Source organism: Malus domestica, chromosome 10 (assembly GCF_042453785.1).
Source record: "Malus domestica chromosome 10, GDT2T_hap1".
Classification (NCBI taxonomy): domain Eukaryota; kingdom Viridiplantae; phylum Streptophyta; class Magnoliopsida; order Rosales; family Rosaceae; genus Malus; species Malus domestica.
Window position 1 is genome coordinate 34,056,387 of NC_091670.1, and position 23,115 is coordinate 34,079,501.

General features: G+C 36.9%; 1 long non-coding RNA gene across 2 annotated transcripts in view; it reads right to left on the reverse strand.

Moving 5' to 3' along the window:
* The window catches only part of LOC114827717 (uncharacterized), a 40,173-nt gene extending 34,860 nt beyond the window's left edge, over positions 1-5,313 (reverse strand). Inside the window, exons 1-2 of one of the 2 annotated variants that reach the window (XR_011571933.1) lie at positions 5,232-5,313; positions 1,351-1,535 (exon numbers count right to left, since the gene is read on the reverse strand). This is a non-coding gene — a long non-coding RNA (uncharacterized lncRNA). Of the gene's footprint in view, positions 1-1,350; positions 1,536-5,231 lie in introns of those variants that run through there. The other variant, XR_003776930.2, reaches the window with a different exon arrangement.
* Positions 5,314-23,115: the final 17,802 nt, after the last annotated feature.

Genomic DNA, 23,115 nt, shown 5'->3' on the forward strand with positions numbered 1-23,115 from the left:
GAGAAAGATATTGCAGTCTTGTGAGATTTATGAAATGAGTTTCTGTTAAAATGCCTTCCCATGAATTCCCATACAAAGCCAGGTGAACTAGCTCAGAGAGTTGGCCCAAACTTTCGGGAATAGATCCGTTCATGTTGTTGTCCCGAAGGTTTAGACTTTTCAAGGATGACAAGTTTCCAACAGAAGTTGGAAACGAGCCCCAAAACAAGTTGCCTCCGAGGTGAAGGTGCTGCAAGTTTGTTGGAACTCTTAAGGAGTCGGACAATTCTGTTGCAAACTGATTGAAAGACAAATCTAGTGACTCTAATATGTTATTTGTGCAATTTGAGAAACCACTCAAAAGCTCTTGAAACCCCCCATCAAATTTGTTGAAAGCGAGGTTTAAGGTCTTTAGATTGCAAAAGTTTCCAAGGAGTTTGGGAATTCTACCTTTGAGATGATTAGAAGATAAATCAAGGTGTTTAAGAGATTCGAGGCTTGCAAGTTGGGGAGGAAAATGACCGGTGAAAGAATTTTCACTTAGGTCAAGTGTTTGGAGGTTAGTAAGGTTGAAAATGCTTTTGGGAAATTCAGATTCACCCCCAGATGATGCAGAGGAGATGTTGAGATATCTCAAAGTTGGAAGTTGGCAAACAATGTGAATCCCTTGGAAATTATTCAAACTTAGGTCTAGGTAGCTCAAATGTTTCAAGGTAAGCAAGGATGAAGTTACCTTACCTGCCAACTGAGACCTTTTATACTTCTTCTCCCACTCTTCATAACTTCTAAACTGATCTGGATAAGTATTACGGAGGTCAATTTTTGTAGCATGACCAGTGCGGTTGTCGCACGAAATCCCTTCCCATTGACAGCAATCGTGACCAACCCAAGAAGATAGCCGACCGGACTGATCGGTGAGGTGTTGTTTAAAGCTGAGAAGTGCTCCTCTCTCTTCCTCGATGCATGATTTTGAAGTGAGTGAAAGATATGAAGAGGCCAAAACTAGAAAGAGCAAAATGTTGAGGTGAAAAGTAGGGTTGAATAAGCAAGCATGGAACCTACCCATTTTTACCAAGTTTTTCTTTTTTGTTGCAGATGGCTGGCTACTGAGGTGAGGATACAAGCCAATATATAAGAAGCTGAAGTCAATGACCTCTGCCTTCTTTTTTGTACGGTACACTTCTCACTTTTCCAGTCAATGACCTCTGCTGACCAAAATGCCCTCCCCCCAAAGTCTAAAATCTCATAACCACCCCTAAGAACTCAAGGACATCTCAGCCGTTGATCCTCAAAATGACAAAGACCACCATCATCGACATCGACGGCAGGAACAGTGTCCTACAAAGCAAGGGCAGGTGGACTACGAAACGGTGGTGCGTGGGCCCTTACTCCCAGACCCGGGTAACTGTATTTGATTTTGAATTTCTCACACTTTTTGTTTTTATTTTCTATAATAATTTTGAATAATAATACAATTTAGGGGAATTAAAATAAAAAGATGGCTACTCGGAATAACTGTCGATGCTGTCCATTCCCTTGAGTCCCTTTCTCTTTTGCTGCACATGCAAGCCAACCAAATCACCACAAATGTCAACCAAAATATTATGATACCTTTACCATTTTATCTACTTATTTGTTGAGGAATATCTATTTGTCTTTTCTTATATCAGTTGTTATACGTATTACACTAATAAAGTAAACTACATAATTCATACTTTTAAGATGAAATAGTAGAATTTGTGATTTCAATGCATTAATTATGTAATTTAACTTACTAGTGGAATATGCGTGTCAAGTGATTTCAATTCCACTTCTTTGTTATATTAAATTTTGTATACTTGGCATAAAACAGATAAAAGAAAATTTGGAGTTATTAGGTGTTACAAACAAATCAAAATTTGAGAACTAGTCATGCTCATGCATTGTATTTTAGGAATTAAAAGAGGAAGGTTCTTTTTTTATCCAAAATTGTTTATAAGATTGACATAACTCCTTACTCTCATCCCTGATATTTAAAATATAAATTGTCCTAAGATTGCCCACTATTCCATGAGGTTGTTAAATTGAGGATATTTTTGTCAAATCAACTCTTCCTCTTGAACTGGTAGTTTCTTTAATTTACGAAAGATTTTTTTACTAAAATACCAAAATAATTAACGATGGACAATCTCAAATACCACTTTTATCGGTTTTAAATCTCAAAGATTAAAATTAGGAGTTATAATAATTTCAGAGACCACTGTAAAAATCAACTCTTGACACACCCCGTCCCGAAGGAGGGCATGCTGGCCGTCACGTGAGAGTGACGTAACCATTTGCACAGTACGGAAGCTTTAAGATACAATTTATAAGTTGATACACCCGAAGGTGAGTCCTAATTTTGTCCAATCTGTCAGAACACCGTCGAATTCCTCGTAGTCACCACACCTTTGTGATTCCTGAACCTGGAGGGGCGCAAAACCAAAATTGAGTGGGTCAGTAAAACAATTCTTTTCCAAATCCAAACATTTCTCAAAACGTTGTAACCCCTCTCCGTAAAACTTGTATACTTTCCCAAAAATGTAAAATATAAATATACATATATATTCTCAAAACTTCATTTTTACTATCTCAACATTTTTCTTTATCAATCATGCCATGCCATGTCTAATTCAACAGTTAAGTATGGATGCATCAACAATAATCATATCAGGTGCAAGAAAGTAATCAACCGGAGGCCCTCTAATAGCCCTGTACGGTTGAACCTAGAGCTCAAAATCTATCACTCTCACTCTGCCGGAGTCACCTCTGTGACCTGTCCGGCCTTCTGCACATAAGTCGGAACCACCTAATGTAGTCTGTACGACTCAATGGTTAATATTACGCTCTAGTGCTTCTCTCATCAATCATCTGTGCACATAATCTAAGGTCACCCACCAGTCGAAATCTCACTAACACTCTACGACTGGTCCGTCACACCCACTCCGCGTGGACTGTGCGACCAGCATTTACTTGGATCCAAGGCGAGCGTGCGATGCGGTGAATACTATAAGCACTAAACCATGGTGCAGGATTTGAGCTCAATATACATCAACATCATCATAACAGTAATTAAATACTCACCTGTGCGTCCGCCGCACCATTCATTCATATGCATCATATAACAATTCATATCATTTCATGCATGGCAATTCGATTCACGTTTATCATATAATTCTATATACTTTTCGCATACTTCTATGCATGGCATTTCAACTAATATTTCTCATATACTTTTATACATTTTCATTTAAAGCATAATTTCATGCATTTTCAATTTCTGGGAAAACGGCAAGTATATATGTATACGGAATACAAAACTGCCCACTCACAGAATACATCGACGTGTCGAAGGTCCCTGAGCCTCCCTTAGCCATGCCCAATGTCCGTATAATCCTCGCCTATACGAGAAGTAACCAAATTGACGTTATTTAACGCATAATCCCACTCTTAGCTAATAACTCCTCATATATTGCTCAAATTGGGTATATGAATATACCACTATGACCTACACAACCTCAGGATCATCCCCATATTTTTAAAATAATTTTTGGAGGTCTCACGCGCCCCCACGCGCCTGACGTGGCACGGACCTACGCGCCCCCACGCGCGGCCACGTGCCGTGCACACTGACGGCACAGTAACGGCAGTTAGGGAATATTCCGTTAAATCCTAGCATATTCCGTTAAATAATTAATGGCGTCAGTCAACGCCGTTAGCATATTCCGTCAAAACTGACGGAATATTCCCTGTCTTCTCCGGCGAGTAGCCGGTCATCGGCGACTGTTCGCCGGTTTCTGGAAAAATTTCAAACTTGCTATTCTCCTTCGTTTTTCATCCATTTTTCACGTAATTTATACCAAATTGAAGCCCTAAACATCTACTATCGCGTTGGACTAGTTTTAAGGCCTAAAAACAACGGGATCAAACTTTTCAAAAAATTCAAGAAATCGGCCAAACTTACAGTTCGTGATCCCGACGTCCAAATCATGCCAACGAAGCACTCCGAGCTTCCTTGGGACTTTCTAAAGCTCGTTGTGATCTTGTTTTAGCCTAAAACGTAACCATTTAAAAGATCATGAACAGTACATAAACACGGGACCTTAAAAACTAGGGTTTCCCGAAGTAGAACTTACCTGAAATGGATACCATCGTGCTCGTGAAGTCTTCAGGGTTCCAATGGTGGTCTTAGATTCGTCGTTGGTATAGATTTAGGGTGGTTTTGTGGTGGTCCGTGTGAGTTCGAAGGAGAGGGAGAGAGAACTGAGAGTTTCGTGAGGGAGGAGAGAGAAAGAGACAATGTTACGGGTTATGGGGAGGGTTTTGAGGTGTGGGGATCCCACGTGTCCAACCCAATCCCAATTTCATAAATTCCAACATAAAAATCCAAACTTAAGCCTAGTTTAAGTTCCTAAAACCAAATAACTTAGGAACTTTAAGTAAAATCAATTGTTAAATTTTCGCCCCTTAGTCCCGTTTAAGGGCATTTTCGTCTTTTCACGTCCTCGGAATTAAAATTCCGGGACGGGCTGTGACAACTCTTCCTCTTAAACTGATAGTTTCTTTAATTTAACAAAGATTTTTTTACTAAAATACCATAATAATTGACAGTAGACAATCTCAAATACCACTTGTATCGATTTTAAATCTCAAAGATTAAAATAAAGAGTTATAATAATTTCAGATATCGGTTTAACTAAAAAGCCAAAGAGGAATAACATGTCATTAACACTAAAAAAAATGGAATGTCAAAATACACTTCCATAAATAAATCAAATACAGGCTGTTTTTCACTTGTCACCACCATAAGAAATAATATTATTAATGTTGGTATGAAAAGACAATGTTAAATATTATTATTCTCCACTTTAAGCACCTAATTATTTCCTCCACCAAGAAAACAAAAAGTGAATGACAATAAGTCGAAAACTTTTGAGCAATGTGAATTATATACGAATACCTTACATGAATTGTGTCTATCGTTGAAGTTACAGTTTAATAACACATTATCATGTGTACATTTTTTATTCACATACATTTTTTAACTGAAAATCAACGGTAGCATTGAACCCGTTTCATAGAACACCTGACCTCAAATCTAGTTGGAACTTGTTCTCTAGCAAAAATGTATTCCCTTTTCCATATTAATGAAGGTGTGTGTGGAAATTTAAAATTTATAAAAAACTGAGGAAAAAGACAAAAGAGAAAAACACCAGGAAAGAGCAGTATATTACCTTCTTCACACATTTCTTCTCCCTGACCTCATATCGATTCCTTGTCAAGTCAGATAGCCACATCCCTGGAAAACAATACTGCCACCCAAAAATATATATTTTGACTTTCCGGTACGGTTCAAATTCTTAAGACTTTTATGATTTTGTGAAATCATGTCTGCAGATGTTATCTCTTCAGTTGCAGTTGCATCATTACATTATACCACTGAATTTACTTAGAAAATATGTAGACCACTCTCTGAAATGCAAGATAGAGGAACTCGGTCAAAGCTTAAAAGCTTGGACCCTAACATGATCTATCTGACATCCTCAGCGGTACCAATTTAATCGATAAATTGATGAGACCACCAATACATTTACACCTTCAACTGATGCAATATTAAGCGTTCACTTGTGTGAGAGATGGCGATAGTTAAGTACACCGACTTCCAGAGGCTGTTGATATTTGTAAAATCCAAAGAACTAAAACTAATAGAAGGGGAAACTTCACTTTGAAAATAAGGATCTAATATGGTAGGGAAGATATAATATTTTGACAAATTAAAACAGAGCAATCACATAATTAGTAGTTCACGCGAAAGTTAATGAGGAGTTCACGCATAACATGACTTTAGGAACAGATTTTAATGCAAGAGAACATTTCGTACTTCATGAATCAGTGACCTAAATTTTTCTCGAGCGCTCAATCTATGCATAAGATACTACAAATAAGAGCACAGTTCAAAACCAAATGCAGGGCAACAATGTGCATTCTATTCCACAAATTAATTCCTAAAAATGAAAATCTGTCATAAAATCAGAACGGTGTTTGATCTCATCTTCCTAAATCTAACAGACACCATCAATCTCAACGAAATAATAAACCACATGATTGAAGTCAATCTGGTAAAAACTTGACAAAATTCAGTATCTACATGCATTTAATCAGAGACAAGCTGGGGAGTCTCCATCTTCATTACATTTTTACTAATCTTTGACCACTGGGAATATCGGAGACCGTTTGCTGGCATGAAAAACCTCTAACCATACAAACAGTCTCTTCTTTATTGGAAAGCTTTGGAAAAAAAATAGTGAAGAATATTTTATCCCAATTACAATTGGAATGATCAGCTTTATCTTTTTCATGTGTTTTTTTAGAACCAAAAGAAAAACAATTAAGGTTTAGGTTAAATAAACATGCCGGTTAATGTAAGAGACTTTGTCCCATCAATCAATTTGAGGTGCATCTTCTAAATCGTCAAAATCCTCACCGACACTCAAACATATAAGCGAACTGGAGCCATTGCAACTTTTGTTAACATATACATCCGAATTCGTCATTTTGAGTGTATATTGATTATGGATGTCAACTTAATAGAATATTGATGCAAACTGAACTGCTTATTTTATCGCATTGATTCACCTATCTCTTGGTTTTTCAATTATTTGGAGATGACTCTATTAATTTGTCCTTTGGACTAATCTGATTGTGATCTTCAGTAAGTGTTGTGGCGGGAACCTTTGAATTCGGACTTGGTTTATCACACCCCCGCAAGCTGAGCGGTCGCCGGCGAACGGGAAGCTTGGATAAAAGATAGTTGAAACGATGAGTAGACAGACCTTTAGTCAAAAAATCAGCAACCTGATCTTGAGTAGCTACATAGCTCACCTGAAGTTCACCACGAGTAACCTTGTCACGAATATAATGATAGTCAACTTCCACGTGACGGGTCCGTGCATGAAAAACAGGGTTAGAGGCAAGGGAGATAGCAGAAATATTATCACACCACACCTTTGGAGGAGACAGATGAAGATACATGTCTTTAAAAAGTTGACGAAACCATGAAAGAGTAGCTGCAGTTATGGCAAGTTGGCGATATTCGGATTCTGTGCTAGAGCGAGACACTCCTTTTTGTTTCTTAGAACTCCAGGACACAAGGTTTGGACCAAGAAATATACAAAACCCGCCAGTGGATTTGCGATCATCGGGGTCTCCTGCATAATCAGAGTCGGCAAAGGCAGTGAGGGTGAGAGGGCCAGGTTTGTACACAAGGCCATGATCGAGAGTGGACTTCAAATAGCGAAGGATGCGTTTAACAGCAATCCAGTGTGTGGTGGTTGGTTGATGCATGAACTGGCAAACTTGGTTGACAGAGAAGGCAATATCAGGGCGGGTGAAAGTAAGATATTGGAGTGCACCCACCACACTCCTAAACTCGGTGATGTCTTGTAAGGGTTCGCCATCATATAAGCTGAGGCGTTTGCCACTAACTGCAGGAGTGGAGACCGGTTTACAGTCCACCATGTTGGTACGTTGAAGCAAATCAGAAATATATTTAGACTGTGAGAGATGAAGACCATGACTGGAGCGATGAACCTCCATACCCAAAAAATACGTGAGAGGACCAAGATCTTTCATTGAAAAAACCGAGCCCATGTCCTTGATCAAGGAGTTGATACACTGAATGTTGTTGCCTGTGATAAGTATGTCATCGACATAGATTAATAAGTAAATACGAATTAAACCATGACAGTACACAAAGAGAGATGAGTCAGCTTGGGAGGCCACAAAACCAAGATGTTCCAGATGATTAGAAAAACATTGGAACCATGCCCTAGGGGCCTGTTTAAGGCCATACAACGATCTGCGCAATTTACAGACATGTGTGGGATATTGAGGATCAACAAAACCAGTGGGTTGTTTCATGTAAACTTCATCAGATATGGAACCATGTAAAAACGCATTCTGAACATCCAGTTGACGTATAGGCCATGAAAAATGAACAGCCATAGCAATAATAAGCCGAATGGTTGAGTGGGTCACCACGGGACTAAAAGTTTCACCATAATCAAGACCTGGTTGTTGATGAAAACCATTTGCCACAAGACGAGCCTTAAACCGATCAATAGACCCATCAGACTTGCGTTTAAGACGAAAGACCCATTTATTTGGTAGTACATTCATGGTAGGAGTATAGGGTACCAAAGACCATGTGCCCGCACGTTGTAGGGCATTGAATTCATCAGCCATAGCTGTCCTCCATTCCTGAAATTTATTAGCTTGACTGTAGCATGTAGGTTCAGACATAGCAGTGATGGTGGAAGTATGGGCATACTTAGGGTTAGGTTTAGAAATGCCATCTTTTGCACGGGTAACCATATGATGGATAGTGGGGGGTGCTAGAGTGGATGGGGTTGTCGAAAGGGGAGGGAGAAGTGGGGTAGGTGGAAGTGACGTTACTGGAGGTGTGGAAATGGGGGGGGGGGGATAGTAGGGTATGGTGGGAGGAGGGTAAAGGTGAGGGGATATGAGAGGAAATAGGAGTCAAAGGGTGTGTGATAGAGACGGGTGAAGGAATGGGAGTGTCTGAAAGAGGGTTGGAATGGGTAATGGAAGTATGGGATAAAGTAGGATTAGGTGGCGAATTTGGGGGGGATGGAAAAGTGAGTTCAGGGTTCCCAAGAGTAATGGGATGGTTATCATGCAGAGAGGATGGTACGGGAGTAACACTGGGATTTTCATGAAGTGGAAAACAATTTTCATAAAAAAGAACATGTTTAGACATGAAGACACGACCGGTGCATGGGTCAAGGCACCTATACCCTAATTGATTTTGAGAATAACCTAAGAAAACACACTTTTTGGAACGAAAATGCAATTTTGTTGACATGTATGGACGTAGGTATGGAAAACAAGCACACCCAAAAACTTTAAAAAAATCATAGGATGGTTCTCGATGAAATAATTTTGTGTATGGAGAAGATAAGTTCAAAACTTTAGTTGGCAGGCGATTTATTAAAAAATTAGCAGTATGTAGAGCTTCAGCCCAATAGGTTTGTGGCATGGACGCATGAACAAGAAGAGTTAGACCAGTTTCAACCAAATGACGATGTTTACGTTCTGCCATACCGTTTTGTTCAGGATGGTGAGGGCATGTATATTGATGATGAATGTCATGTTTTTCTAAATAAGATTTGAAATTGTTGTTAATATATTCTCCTCCACCATCCGTTTGAAAAGTTTGGATTTTTCGTTGAAATTTATTCTCCATTTCAGTTTTAAATTTAATGAATGTGGAGAACACATCAGATTTAAGTTTTAAAGGATATAGCCATGTATATCGCGAAAAATCATCAATGAAAATCACATAATAACGAAAACCAGAAATTGACAAAGTAGGGGACGTCCATACATCTGAATGAATAAGTTGTAAAGGAAAATGGGAAATAGAATTTGATGGTAAAAATGGCAATTTCTTGCTTTTGCCCAAAGGGCATGAATGACAGACAGAATTAAAATGGTGCCTAGTAAGAGGCACTTTGCTAGTAGAAACTAAATGTTTTAAAATAAATGACGAAGGATGACCGAGTTTGGAGTGCCAAATACGATCATCAACCTTGACTCCCATGCACGAAAATAGTCCATGTCTTTTATTGAAATTAAAACTTGCATATGGATAAACACCAGTGTTACTCTGGCCTGATAAAAGGGTCCTCCCCGAGCGGATATCCTGAACACGGAAGAAATTAGGATGAAGGACAAAGAAACAGTCATTGTCAGAAGAGAACTGATTGATAGATAATATATTTTGAGAGGCATCAGGACAATATAAAGTATTAGAAAGAGGATAGGAGCTAGTGGGAGAGTGAATAAAAGATGTGCCTATTTGGGAAATGTGCAAACCTTGACCACCATGAACACCACCGACTTGATCTGTGCCTGTGTAGGGCTGTGCATTTGTAAGTTGACCAGGATCATGGGTAATATGGGTGTTGGCCCCAGAGTCCAGAAGCCATGTGGTGGGAGCAGGAGAGACAGACTGGGGTACACGGGTAGACTGGGCAGCAAGGGCTGTGAGACGAGCACTTGGAACACGACCTTCGTAAGACGTATTCATACGGTTGTAACAGTCAATGGCAGAGTGACCATTACGACGAAAAATCTGGCAGCGAAGGGGTGGGCGATCAGACGGTGAGGGTTCGGCACCAAGAATACCGTCATTGGGACGTCCTGGATTAGGAGCAGCAGCAGCATGGGGCCGAGCCTGATGTCCACCACGATAAGGAACAGCGCCACGGCCTCCGCCACGCGCAAAACCTGCAGGAGCAGGATACCGACGGCCACGAGTAGTAGCCATAGCAGTCAAAGCAGGAGCAGAAGTGTCGCCAGACAAATTGAAGGTAAGATGACGAGTTTCAGCACTGAGAAGCAGTGCTTCCAAAGCAGCATACGAGATAGGAGTTTCTCGGGCTTGGATGGAGGCAACTGTGTTCTCATACAACGGGCCGACATTATTCAGGATCGTGGCAATTAAGTCCGCGTCAGCAATGGGAGAACCAGATAAGGCCAACTGATCAGCCAAGGTGTTGAGTTTATCCAAATAATCGGCAATACGGAGATCACCACGGCGGAGATTGAGAAGTTCCCCGCGAAGTTGAATAACACGATTGTGTGAGGAAGGTGCATAACGGTCCTGTAACGCCTTCCAGGCCTCGGCAGTACTAATGCATTTGACGACAACATGCATAACAGGAGGAGAGAGGGAACTAGTGAGCCACGAGAGAACCATCTGGTCAGTCTGGATCCAAGGTTCAAAGAGAGGATTGATTGTGTCAGTATGTTGACCGTCATCATCCAGGAGAAAAGCAGGAGGGCACTGAGAAGTGCCATCAACATAAGGCATCAAACTGCGACTCCGAAGGAGTGGAACAAACTGGGCACGCCACAAGGGATAGTTATGGCGATCAAGCTTTAAAGGAAGAAAAGCAGAAACATTGGTAAGGGCAGCGGAAGAAGACATTGTATAGGGAAGGGAATATGTTGTAAGACTTGGAAAGGGATGATACCATAAAAGAATTGTGCTTGTTGATTTGAGCGTATACCATTTGATGTTGTTTTATAGGGATTACAAGAAGTATCTGGATGAAGAACAAACTCTTCAAACCAAGGAGAAGTATTTGGATGAAGAACAAACTCTTCAAACCAAATTTACAGATAATACAAAAGATAAATAACCTATTTTATATTCGAAATACTTGCAACAGATAAGGCTTATCTCAACCTTCCTTTGGACTAATCTGATTGTGATCTTCAGTAAGTGTTGTGGCGGGAACCTTTGAATTCGGACTTGGTTTATCAAAATGTACATTGTCTAATTACTGCATTTGAGAATACTATTGTATTTCTGCATCCTTTTGAGTGAGTTTTGCTGTAGATATTATTCATAGTTGTTGTCAATTATAGTTTGAAAACTCCATACAAAGAGCGGACATTTTTCTAGTAATGCCCAAAGCCCAAATCTGTTTTTCCTCCTGTTCCCAATTCCCTTTTTCCTCCCAACCACAACCAACCAACCCTCCACGGATCCACCTCTCTCCTGTCCACCACCACCGAATTTCTTAATTTCTATTTTTCATTTTTGGTAATGTCCTAATTTTTAAATTTAACTAAGCTTTCTAATCTTAGCCCAAATTAATAATACAGGATGCTATTGAAATAGATGTATAATGGATGATTTTTTTACTATTTGATTTGATCATGTGGTTAGTTAATATATATATATATATATATATATATATGTTTGTTCATGATATGATTTTTTGTTTTAATAATTGATATGTAGAAATTAGAAATATGGAACAATATTAACACATGAAAACATTATCAATTAGTTTGGACAATATTATTTCTCATAGTTTGGACAAGTTTATTTCTCATAGTTCATGGAAATTGATGGGGTTGAAAATTTCAGGTTAATATTAAAGGAAAATTAATAAAAAAGGTTTCAAATCTTTACATTTTAATAAAAAATCATCCACTAACTTTATTTTAATAATAAGGACAAAAGACCAAAAATAAATAAAAATTAAAAAAATAACATTCAGCTACATTAATAGTTTTTTTTTTTTTGTCATAGAATTAAAAAAAAAAAAAACTTTGAATTGAATTACATTCTCCTGTTTTATTTTTGTGGTGTAGTTTTCTAATAGTAGTCATGATGATAAGAAACTTTTCAATGTGCCGAGAACACAGGATGGTACACTCCATACAAGTTATGAAACTCTTGTGTTAAAAAATTAATAACATAAAAAATAAAATTTTCCACCACACTTATATAATAACATGTGGTATATCATTTGTGTTGCAGGCACAAGGAAAAATTTCTCGAAGATGACACCTAAGCTCAAGAAATTGGATGGAAATCTACATTTATTATTGTAGGCATATGAAAAAAGTGAGGAAATTTTAATTTGGTAATTGAAAACAACTTTTTAAATATAATTACTGAGAATTAAACACTATTTATAAAACTTGACCAATAAGGGTCTAAGTTTCAAACCTTATGAAACTGAATCAAGAATTAAACACTATTTATAAAACTTCACCAATAAGTAGACACTATTAATGAAATTAGACCAATAAGTAGACATCATTTATGAAACTGGATCAATAAGTAGACACTATTTATGAAACGAAAACAAGAATTAAGTATAGTTTGAACACTGGACTATACACTATTTATGAAACTGGAGTAAGAACTAGACAATATTTATGAATTATGACCAAGAAATAGGCACTATTTATGAAAGTAGACCAATAACTAGACATTATTTATAAAACCGGATCAAGAAAGAGACACTATTAATGAAATTGTACCAATTACTATACATTATTTATGAAACTGTACCCAATAACTAGGCATTATTTATGAAACATGATCAAGAACTAGACATCATTTTATGAAAGTAGACAAAAAACTAGACACTATTTATGAATTGAACCAATAAATAATATAGTACCGTTCGGTTTCATAAATAGTGTTCAGTTTTATAAATAGTGTTCAGTTTCATAAACAGTGTACATGTACTGCGCGGGCGTCAGGTCTTTTGTTTTTGTTTTTTTTTAAATTGTGTCATTTTCGTTAAAAATTAAGTTTTTTTGTCATTTTTATTAAAATTTAAGGGTTTTTCATTAAAATTTAATTCTTTTTTATTAAATAAAGTTTATAACATGATTTTTTGTTAAAATAAACTTAGTACAAGCCCTTTTCATTAAAGTTCCCTAATATTAATTTATTTAATTGTCGAGTTGAGTGGCGTCCAGAGTCAGACCAAGTCATGAGGTTGAAAGCTCCCCTTGGATATCCCCGTTTTGACCCAAATGTCCCTACCCCAAAGTCCAAAATCTCACAACTACCCCTGATAGCCCAAGAACATCTCAGCCGTTGATCCTCAAAATGACAAAACTATCATCATCGACATGGACATCATGAACACTGTGTCCTACAAAGCAAGGGCACGTGGACTACGAAAAGGCCGTTGAGTGGACCCTTAGAGCAAGTCCACCGGGGAACTGATAGGCCAGTACCCAGCTAAAAAACCAGCCCAGCACCCAGGCTATCCACTCCAGCCAAGCATTTTGACCGGCACCCAGCCCAAGCCAGGCAAGAGACCAGCTTAAAATCGACAGACCCATATGCCGGGCCATCTGACGTCAGCCAGGCCATCAACCTCCCGCACGATCAACGCGTCGCATAGCTCATCGGGACTGAGGTTGATTTCGGGGCCTTGGTGCAGAGCTCCTCCAAATCTGCATGTGCGTTTCCTCCAAATCCGACTGCCTCCCGCGATTCAACCACCTAGGATTAGAACTTTTGAGCTTTTATGGGAAAGTGGAATTCTGGGATTGGAGTTTTGGGGTTGGAGCAGTGAGTTTCTGAGAGTTGGGGTTTTTTTTGTGTGGAAGGGATGGGAAGTTGCAGGAGATGAAGGGAAGAAGAAGTCAAAAAGTAAAAATTAAATTATTATTTTATAATAAAAAAATAATATTTTAATAAATTGACCAGCCTACTTTTTGTTTAGGGGTGGAGATACTTTGGCATATTACTGTTCACTAATTTAATAAACCAGCATGGCACTGTTAATAAACAGTTGTTTTCTGCTAGGTTTTAGAAGAGAATAATTTATAGGCTCTCCTAAGGTCGTTATTTAGAAGAGTTGTAAGGATCAAATGCATATTAGTCTCAAGATTATATTAGTTTATTATATCCAAAGATTTAAAATATTTGACAACTTAATAAAGTAAAACAAAAACATGAGCTTTATTATTGTTCATGGATTGTAAAGTATTTTAATTCTTTGGATCTGAACTAATATTATCTTGTGGCTAATATGCATTTGGTCCTCACAATCCTCAAAATGAAGACGAGAGCAAGACTACTTTGATGTATATAACTATTTCATTATTAATGAAGTATTCATTGTGGAAAATTACTTAGGGTGCATTTTGGCTCACCACCTTTTTTATCATTGTTCGACGAGCTTAAATTTTGAGATTTGTGTATATTTACTAGGAAGATCTAGAAATTTAACATATCTAACGATGATAAATAAGTAAGGTGGAGGGCAAAAATATTTCCAAATACTTTCTTTGCTGATTCTAAAATTAGAATAGCCTGAGAAATAAACAATTGTATCTTTCACAAAAAAGGTAAGATAAAACTTATTTTTTGTGTCATTTTCGGCTCAACAAATATGGGTGCATTCCCTTCACTCGAAGGTGACATGGTCACGGTCACGTTTAAATCAGGTTCCCTTTGAGACCACAACCGAATGAACTTGGTTTGAATAAAGTAAAAATCAAACCAGTCTCTGTTTTATCCTGGGTTGATTAAGTACTTAAATGTTCAATGTTTTCTGCTTAACTTGCCAATTCGGTACTTTTGTTTTTATTTCTTCAGTACATAAAAGGTTTATTACAAAGATCACCCCAAGAGCTGACAGCAATGCCAAGAGAACCAGGCCAATCTTGAACCAACGGCAACAAAAACAAATCAATGAAAATTTAAAGAGGCAGAGGCTAATGTATGAAAAAAGTTTTGGTATATGGTAATTAAAATATATAATTGATCATGATAGGCATGATCTTGGAAACCGATGAGGATCCTCTCCGGATCTTTTTTGTGGAGATCTAGAAAATTAATTAATTGTGTTCGTTCATCGTATATTATGTGTCTAGTTTTTCTTAGGTATTATTTGTATTCAATTTTAAATAAAAATTTTAAAATAATTTTTGATCGCACGATGTACGATAAACGTATATGATTGATCCTCCGGTTCAGAACCCTAATCCCTTGGAAACCAATCATGGTTTAGTGTGTCAATGTGTGTGGCCGGCAGTGTTGATTTTTGCCAATAAACAATATTGATACGTTTTGCACTACTTAAATAGTCTAGTTATGAAATGGACTTTATGGACATCATGCACGAAGGCTTTATGCTACTTAAAAATGATTTATTTGTAAAAAGGAAGTAAAGTAGGGGTAATAGTCTTAACCCTTTGAAGGTTTTTTTTTTCCTTTTAAGTTTAGATGAAGATCGGATATTCTTACCATCAGTATAAAGGTATAACCACAATCTAAAGTTGAAACTTAGGAATAAGAATAATAAATTAGTCGAGTTAATATACACAAATAATCTGATTTTGACATCCACAAATATATGTCGCACATCATCAAATTTTTTTGTTGGAATGTTTGAGATGTTTAATATCTGGTATTTGGTATTTTTATTTTCTTGTATCATGTACATGCAATTCTTATGGAAATATAAACATTCATGAAAAAATGTATTTCCTTGAATTTTTTATTAGCATGTAATAGGGAAAGCAAAAGAAGATGATTATCTACCCTTCTATTCCCAACTCTTTCCATCCCCTCCTCTCACATATTGTTTTTTGTCTTATTATCTGTATAAAAAAAAATCAATATAAGATGTTGACGTAGCTTAACCGTGACCATTCAAATATGAGGGCATGAAAGGGTAGAGAGATTAGGAGGGTAGAGAATCTTTCTCCGAAAGCAAAGACAACATTTTGATAAAATAAAATATAATAACAGAACATTGTGCTTGTACAGGTGCACTTTAACTTAGTAATTGTTCTTTTTTTTTTCCAATCAAAATTTCATTTTCCACGAGCCAATTTCGATGCAATTACTTGAGTTACCTTGTCTTTGATGTCATTGAAGAATAAAAAAAAGGCGTATCTCTACGAATTTGTTTACTAATTGGTCGTGATAGGCATGATTTTGGAAACCAATCATGGTTTAGCGTGCAAGGACTGCAAAACTAAGTTAATATGGTTGCAAAATTGTTGATGTGTCTGGCCGGCAGTGTTGATTTTTGCGTTTTGCACTACTTAAATAGTCTAGTTATGAAACCGACTTTTTCTCGGGAATTAATTTAGATATCACTATTGCCAACAACCCATGAATGGATTTTTGAAAATATCAGTAATTTCCTTGATTGTTTTTTTAGCATGTCCTTTATACATGGCAGGATAGGAAGGCAAAGACATCATTTTGATAAAATAAAATATACTAACAGAACATTGTGCTTGTACAGTTGCACTTGAACTTAGTAATTGTTCTTTTCTTTTTTCCAATCAAAATTTCATTTTCCACAAGCCAATTTCGATGCAATTACTTGAGCTGCCTTGTCTTTGATGTCATCGAAGAATTGAAAATAGACGTATCTCCACGAGTTCTTTACTAATTGATCGTGATAAGCATGATTTTGGAAACCAATCATGGTTTAGTGCGTAAGGACTACATAACTAAGTTACTTATGGTTGCGAAAGTGCCGATGCTTGTGGCCAGCAGTGTTGATTTTTGCTAGGGGTGCAACTCGGGCGGGTTGGAAGGTCAACCCAATCCTAACCCAGCTTTTACAATTCGAGCTCATGTTCGGGTGAGTTTTATTCTGGTTCATTTGGGCTCGGGTTTAATTGGGTTATGGTTTACTTAGGTTGGGTTTGGGTTGCCCAACTTTTTCAAGTTTAATTTTGTACCAACTTAGTTTCCAAGATTTCCCAAAAAAATTAAGCCAAGTAGCACCAAAGCTAGCTTACTCTAATTTCATTAATCAATCTACTATAAAGCTTTAGGATTTAGAGACTACGAATATGGGCTGACTAATCACAGCCTCTTATTTCCTAAAAACTTAAGTAGTTATAAAGGGTAATTTATTAAAAAAATATTAGAAAGGGCGTTGGTTTTTTGACTTGGCAAACTTGGATGTAATATGAGCATTAATTGATATGGATTACAATCTGGTTAGAATGAGTTTGGTTAGTCGGGTTAGGTTGGGTTGGGGAATGGACATGCAAATGATCAACTCAACTTAACCCAATCAATGAACGAGTTGAAATTAGGTTGAGTTCGGACGGGTTATAACTAAAAAAAAACTCACTTGTTCGGGTTTAAAGTCGGATTGGACATATACGAGTTTGGATTGACCCAATCCAAGTTGCACCCCTAATTTTTGCCAATAAACAATAATTGATAGGTTTTGCACTACTTAAATAGTCTAGTTATGAAACCAACGTTCTATCGGGAATTAATTTTGATATCACTATCGCCAACAAATCATGAATGGATTTTTGAAAATATCAATAATTTCCTTGAATTTTTTATTCGCAAGTCCCTTAGACTACAGGATTGGGAAAACAAAAACAATATTTTGATAAAATAAAATAAGGCTTGTTATATTAACACCCCACACATTATTGAATACACCCTACAAACTTAATACACCTTACATTTACTTTTTTAATGAAAATTTATCTTAATATAGCCCACATGTATTCCCATAATACCCTCGCATCCCACACTCTCAACATACACATTAAATTTTCTACATACAGTGTGCATTTTCTACATACATCTCATACTCTTCACAATAGTTTGTTCCTTTATTTTTTGTCTCTGCTATGTACCATTTGATACAAAATCATTCATGTCATACAAGGATTGATTTGCTCAACTTTTTCTAACAAGGATTTGCTCAACGTTTTTCTAACTAGTGAACATTGATCAGCGAGGGGGTGTATCCCAAAAATGACAATACATTTTAACCTTCATCCACCCGTGACGGTACATTTTGAACAAGGTTAGGGCCACAAGTTCAGACAGCCCCCAAAAAACTGGAATTAATTTCTCAATGTTTAAGGATACAATGTTACTGAAAGTAGCTGACTTGGATATATATCTTATAGTTGTGCCCTCCTGCCTATGATAGATCAGAGGGAAGCCCCATGTTTGTAACAACAAACTCTTAGATAACTCAAACTGTTTTAGACAGAGAAAAATGAATTCCAATTTAGGCTTAGGGTTGTCAAGCAGATTCTTGTGGTGAATGGCATGAGGTATGAACTACAGGAGATATATGGCATTGGTAATTCAGTTGAAGGTGACGTACACAAAGAATGTGTAATTTGCATGTCTGAACCACGGGACACAACTGTTCTTCCATGCAGACACATGGTAGTCATACTTTGCTCTTTTTCTTTTCAAAGTTTGTCGAAGTTTGCTAGTGGAGAAAGTTGAGCTTAATCTTAAGTAAATTTCTTATTAGTGAGAGCTAATTTGTTGCCACAAAACTAATGGTAACTGAAAGCGGATGTAAAGGTCAACAATAGCTCTGAAGAATGAGTGGATGTGTTCTGCCACTAGCATTATGTAAGTTAATGGCATCCCAACGCGCCCGGCCCTAAGGAATGAGTGGATGTGCTCTACAATGGAGGTTAAGAGTGATTTTGAGAGTTGAAATCTTAAAAATAAAATAAAATAAAAATAAAATAAAAATAAAAAGAAAGAAAATTTGGGATATGCATATAAAAAGTAATTTGGAGTGTATTCAGAATTTTATTTTTTCAAAATCTTATAAGGTCGAAATTGTCATTGTATATTAGATATATAAATCATTTAAATTGTGGGGTTTATTCAACATTAATTGGGGTGCTAATAAAAAAAAAACCATAAAATAAAATAATAGAACATTTTGCTTGTACAACAGTTGCACTTCAACTTATTAATTGTTCCTTTTTTTTTTCCAATCAAATTTCATTTTCCACAAGCCAATTTCGATGTAATTACTTGAGGTGCCTTGTCTCTGATATCATCGAAGAATTGAAAATAGACATACCTCCTCAAGTTCTTGACAAGTAACGTGCCACAAACACCCTAAAATCCCACGAAAAAGCCAAGTCCCATGCTTACATAGAACCAAAGTACATCCTCATTGTTTCCATCTTCATTGCCTTCTTCACCATCAGAAGGAAAAGTTGGTGCACTGTCATCTCCTGGGCATTTAGCTAGAGGAACCCCACAAAGTAAGGGATTGCCCCTGTAAATGGAGGGATCAATGAGTGTTTGGAGTTGATTGCCCAAATTTTTCCGACCAGGTTGGTATAAGACAAATTCAAATGTGACAAGAAGGTTAGAGAAGACAAACTTTGAGGAATCTATCCCGAAAGATGGTTATGTGAGAGATCGCATGTTTCCAACATTTGAATGAATTTTTCCGCTTAATTGATTCATCGACAAGTTCAAGATTCCCAAGGAAGTCATATTTTCAAGCACTTGGGAATGGTCCCGGAAAAATTGTTGTGACCAAGGTCTAGAGTATGAAGGGAGGGAAGGTAGCACATTTGCTGAGGAAGATGTCCGTTTAAAATGTTGGATCACAATCGTAGCATAAACAAGTCTGCTATAGTTGATCCATTCCACAAAGGTATGCTTCCGGTCAATCTGCTGCCACCGAGATCAATGCTCATTAGCACTACTACAAAACTACCCATTATTGGCACAAATAAAAACGACAAGAAAAGGAACGAGGGATTTTTCCTTAGAAAGTGTTGTTGGACAGCTTTAATATTGAAAGAGAGCTCAAGACCCCTAATGAAATAGGAATATTACCAGAGAGATTGTTGTTTGCAACATCAACCTTTATTACTCTATTCCATCCATGCATGTCGGAATTCTCCGAAAAACCGATTACTCCTTAGCGAAAGGATTGCCAAGTTTACCATGTTGCAAATGGAGGGTGGAATACTACCACTGAAATGATTCTCGAGAAGATACAATTCATCCAAGTAGGGGAACAAATTATCATAGCTGAGGGAATTGGTCCGGAAAATAAATTGCTTCTAAGATCAAGAACCGAGGCACCAATTCTGGACCAGGGTGAGAGTGAGCCCTCAAGTTGGTTATAACTTGTTTGTACCATACTTGACCAATCCCGAAACTATTAAGCACCGGTCAATGTTATACCGTCAAGGACCCAAAAGAGTTTCCCTCCAATCAGGAGGCCAATCACAGTATGACACGTGTCGACATCAGAAGCCAATCATAGCGCAACACGTGTCAACATCAGAAGCCAATCACAACACGACACATGTCAATATCAGAACAAAGCTAGAAACTCTCTTCTATAAAAGGAGATCATTCTCCCACAATATTTCCTAATGTCATTTGTACTAAATCATTCACTAGTACTCACTAAAGGAGAGCTTGAACCTATGTACTTGTGTAAATCCTTCACAATTAATGAGAACTCCTTTACTCTGTAGACGTAGCCAATCTGGGTGAACCATGTACATCTTGTGTTTGCTTCCCTGTTTCTATCCATTTACATACTTATCCACACTAGTGACCGGAGCAATTTAGCGAAGGTCACAAACTTGACATTTTCTGTTGTGCCAAAATCCTCACCGATTTTGTGCATCAACATAACTCAAATCCAGCAACTGTACATTTGGAAATTCCAGTTGGAGTGGAAGCGTTCCACGAATTTGGTTGCGAGATAACTCTAAATTAAGGACTTGAGGAGACAACTTCAACAACCATTCCTCCGGTAAGGAATATGACATTCCAATATTGCTTAGACACATTAGTCATGGGTTTGGGTAACCACGGTTACCCGTTCATTTAAAATTCACAGTTACGGTTATGGGTAACTGTTTAGACGAACAAACAGTTATAGGTATAACCGTTATCCGTGAAATTTAAATGGGCTTTTATGAGTATTACCCGCGGTTATAACGGGTATCCATCGGTCTTGATTCACCAGGTACTCTTTCTACTAAAAAAAAATTCTTACAAGGGTTAATTTGCATCAATAATATTCTCTTGAACTAGCAACAGAAATTAAATTGGACTTTTTTGGTTTTGCATTTCATGAGAGGAAGGAAACAGAGAATTGTTCAAATAAAACACTTTGTATTTGTAAAAAAGAATTGGTCTTTCAAACTTAGAGGAAGTTTAAAACGCATTGAAAAGAGGATGATCAAATGAACTACCCGCAATTATAACGGGTATCCATATGAATTATAATCATATGGACTATAATGATTACTTTTTGTTTTTAGAAGCTTTACTTTGTAATTATATGAATTATAATTAAAAACTTGCTTGGGTGTAGCAGAAAAATATCGTTCGTAAACTATTTTTTAATTATTGGAATTGTATGAGTACTTAAATGATTAAAATAGGGAAGTGCATGCTAAAATGTACCTATAACAGTGTTTAATTGTCAGAAAACGAAAATTATGACAATTTTTTTTTTTTGTAATTTTCAAGTTGTTAAAAAAAAACATGTAGACGGGTGAAAAAATGGGTAAATGTGTAAAAAAAAGGATAAACGGGTAAATGATTATGGTTAAATGGGTAAACGGTTATGGTTAAATGAATACACGGTTATGAGTATGGTTAACTGTTTATAAACGGTTATGGGTATGTGTATAACCATTTATACAATTACCCAACGGGTAAACGGTTATGGGTAAATAATCACGATTACCCACCTGCTATAACTGTTGCCCATCCTTACTTAGGTCCAATGGGGTGAAACCACGCAGCATTCTTACAATGAATCCACGTGCCCTTTTTGTATTAGGGAGTCTTTGTCGCCAACGTTTTTCATTTTCTGCACCTGTCTTAATTTTGGTCCTTAATTCTCTTTTGATTGTTCAACACAGTTATTGGAAAGAAAAAAAAGGTTTACATGTAATGACCAAGAGATGTCGAAATCATTTCCTTTATTATATGGTTTGTTTTGATCATTTTTCAATTTTCCCTACCATTGGCGTTAGTTAAAGAATGTATTACTCATTTTGATTAGATTAAAATCTCGCTTCAATGAAAAAGAAATAAAATTTTCCTTTTCTTTTTCAGTAATTATTTTATGATTTATTTTATCATTATCTTTTACCGTTGAAATCCAAGGGAGGTGATGGCATCAACCCAGAATAGTGGCCTGCTGCTTTCATGCTTAATGACCAAATGGGGTTCTTTTTGACCACTTCAACTTTTGATTGTTTCCAACATTGAGGCTTAACAACAAGAAGCACAACAATCTCTACTTCTTTTCATGAATAATTAAATATTTACAAGAAGCACAACATCTGCTTTTGCCTGGGTGGATCCATTGGTGGGCTGAAGCCCAATACCTGTTGGGAGAAAGGCATATTCTTTTGGGCCTTTTTTTTTTTAATCTTGTGCTAATTCTCTTCTCGATGGTAAAAAGAGAGAAAACAGAAAGACAAAATAAATAAATAAATAAAGAGTTGGTGATTGTTGAAACCAAAAACCCAAATCAATTTAGAAATGGATCTCGCCCTACTTTCAAAGGCCCTCGATAAAGTCTGAATGCACAGCTGCATCCATAAAAGCAAAGCCGAGCATCAAATGAAAACTTGGGCTCTGCCTCCAAATGCATCGGATAAAATTTGGGATGAATCATGTGATGAGTCATATTCAGTGCCGATCTTGAGATTTTGGAGGTTCTGTGCGGGACTCAAACGGAGGCCTTATATGGTTTAAAATTTTGATTGCTACATTTTCTTTAATAGTTTGTATTTTTTTTAATTATGGATTAAATTGATATAAATAAAAAAACAACATGAAGCATAATGTGGTGGTATGCACCTATCCTGAAATCCTCTGTATTTTTGTTCGAAACTCCTTAATTTTTAAATACAAAAAGCATGGAGTGATGGCTATGTAGTTTTTGTATCACCGTACAAAATACCATATTCATAACCATTAATGATCTTTATTAGCATCTA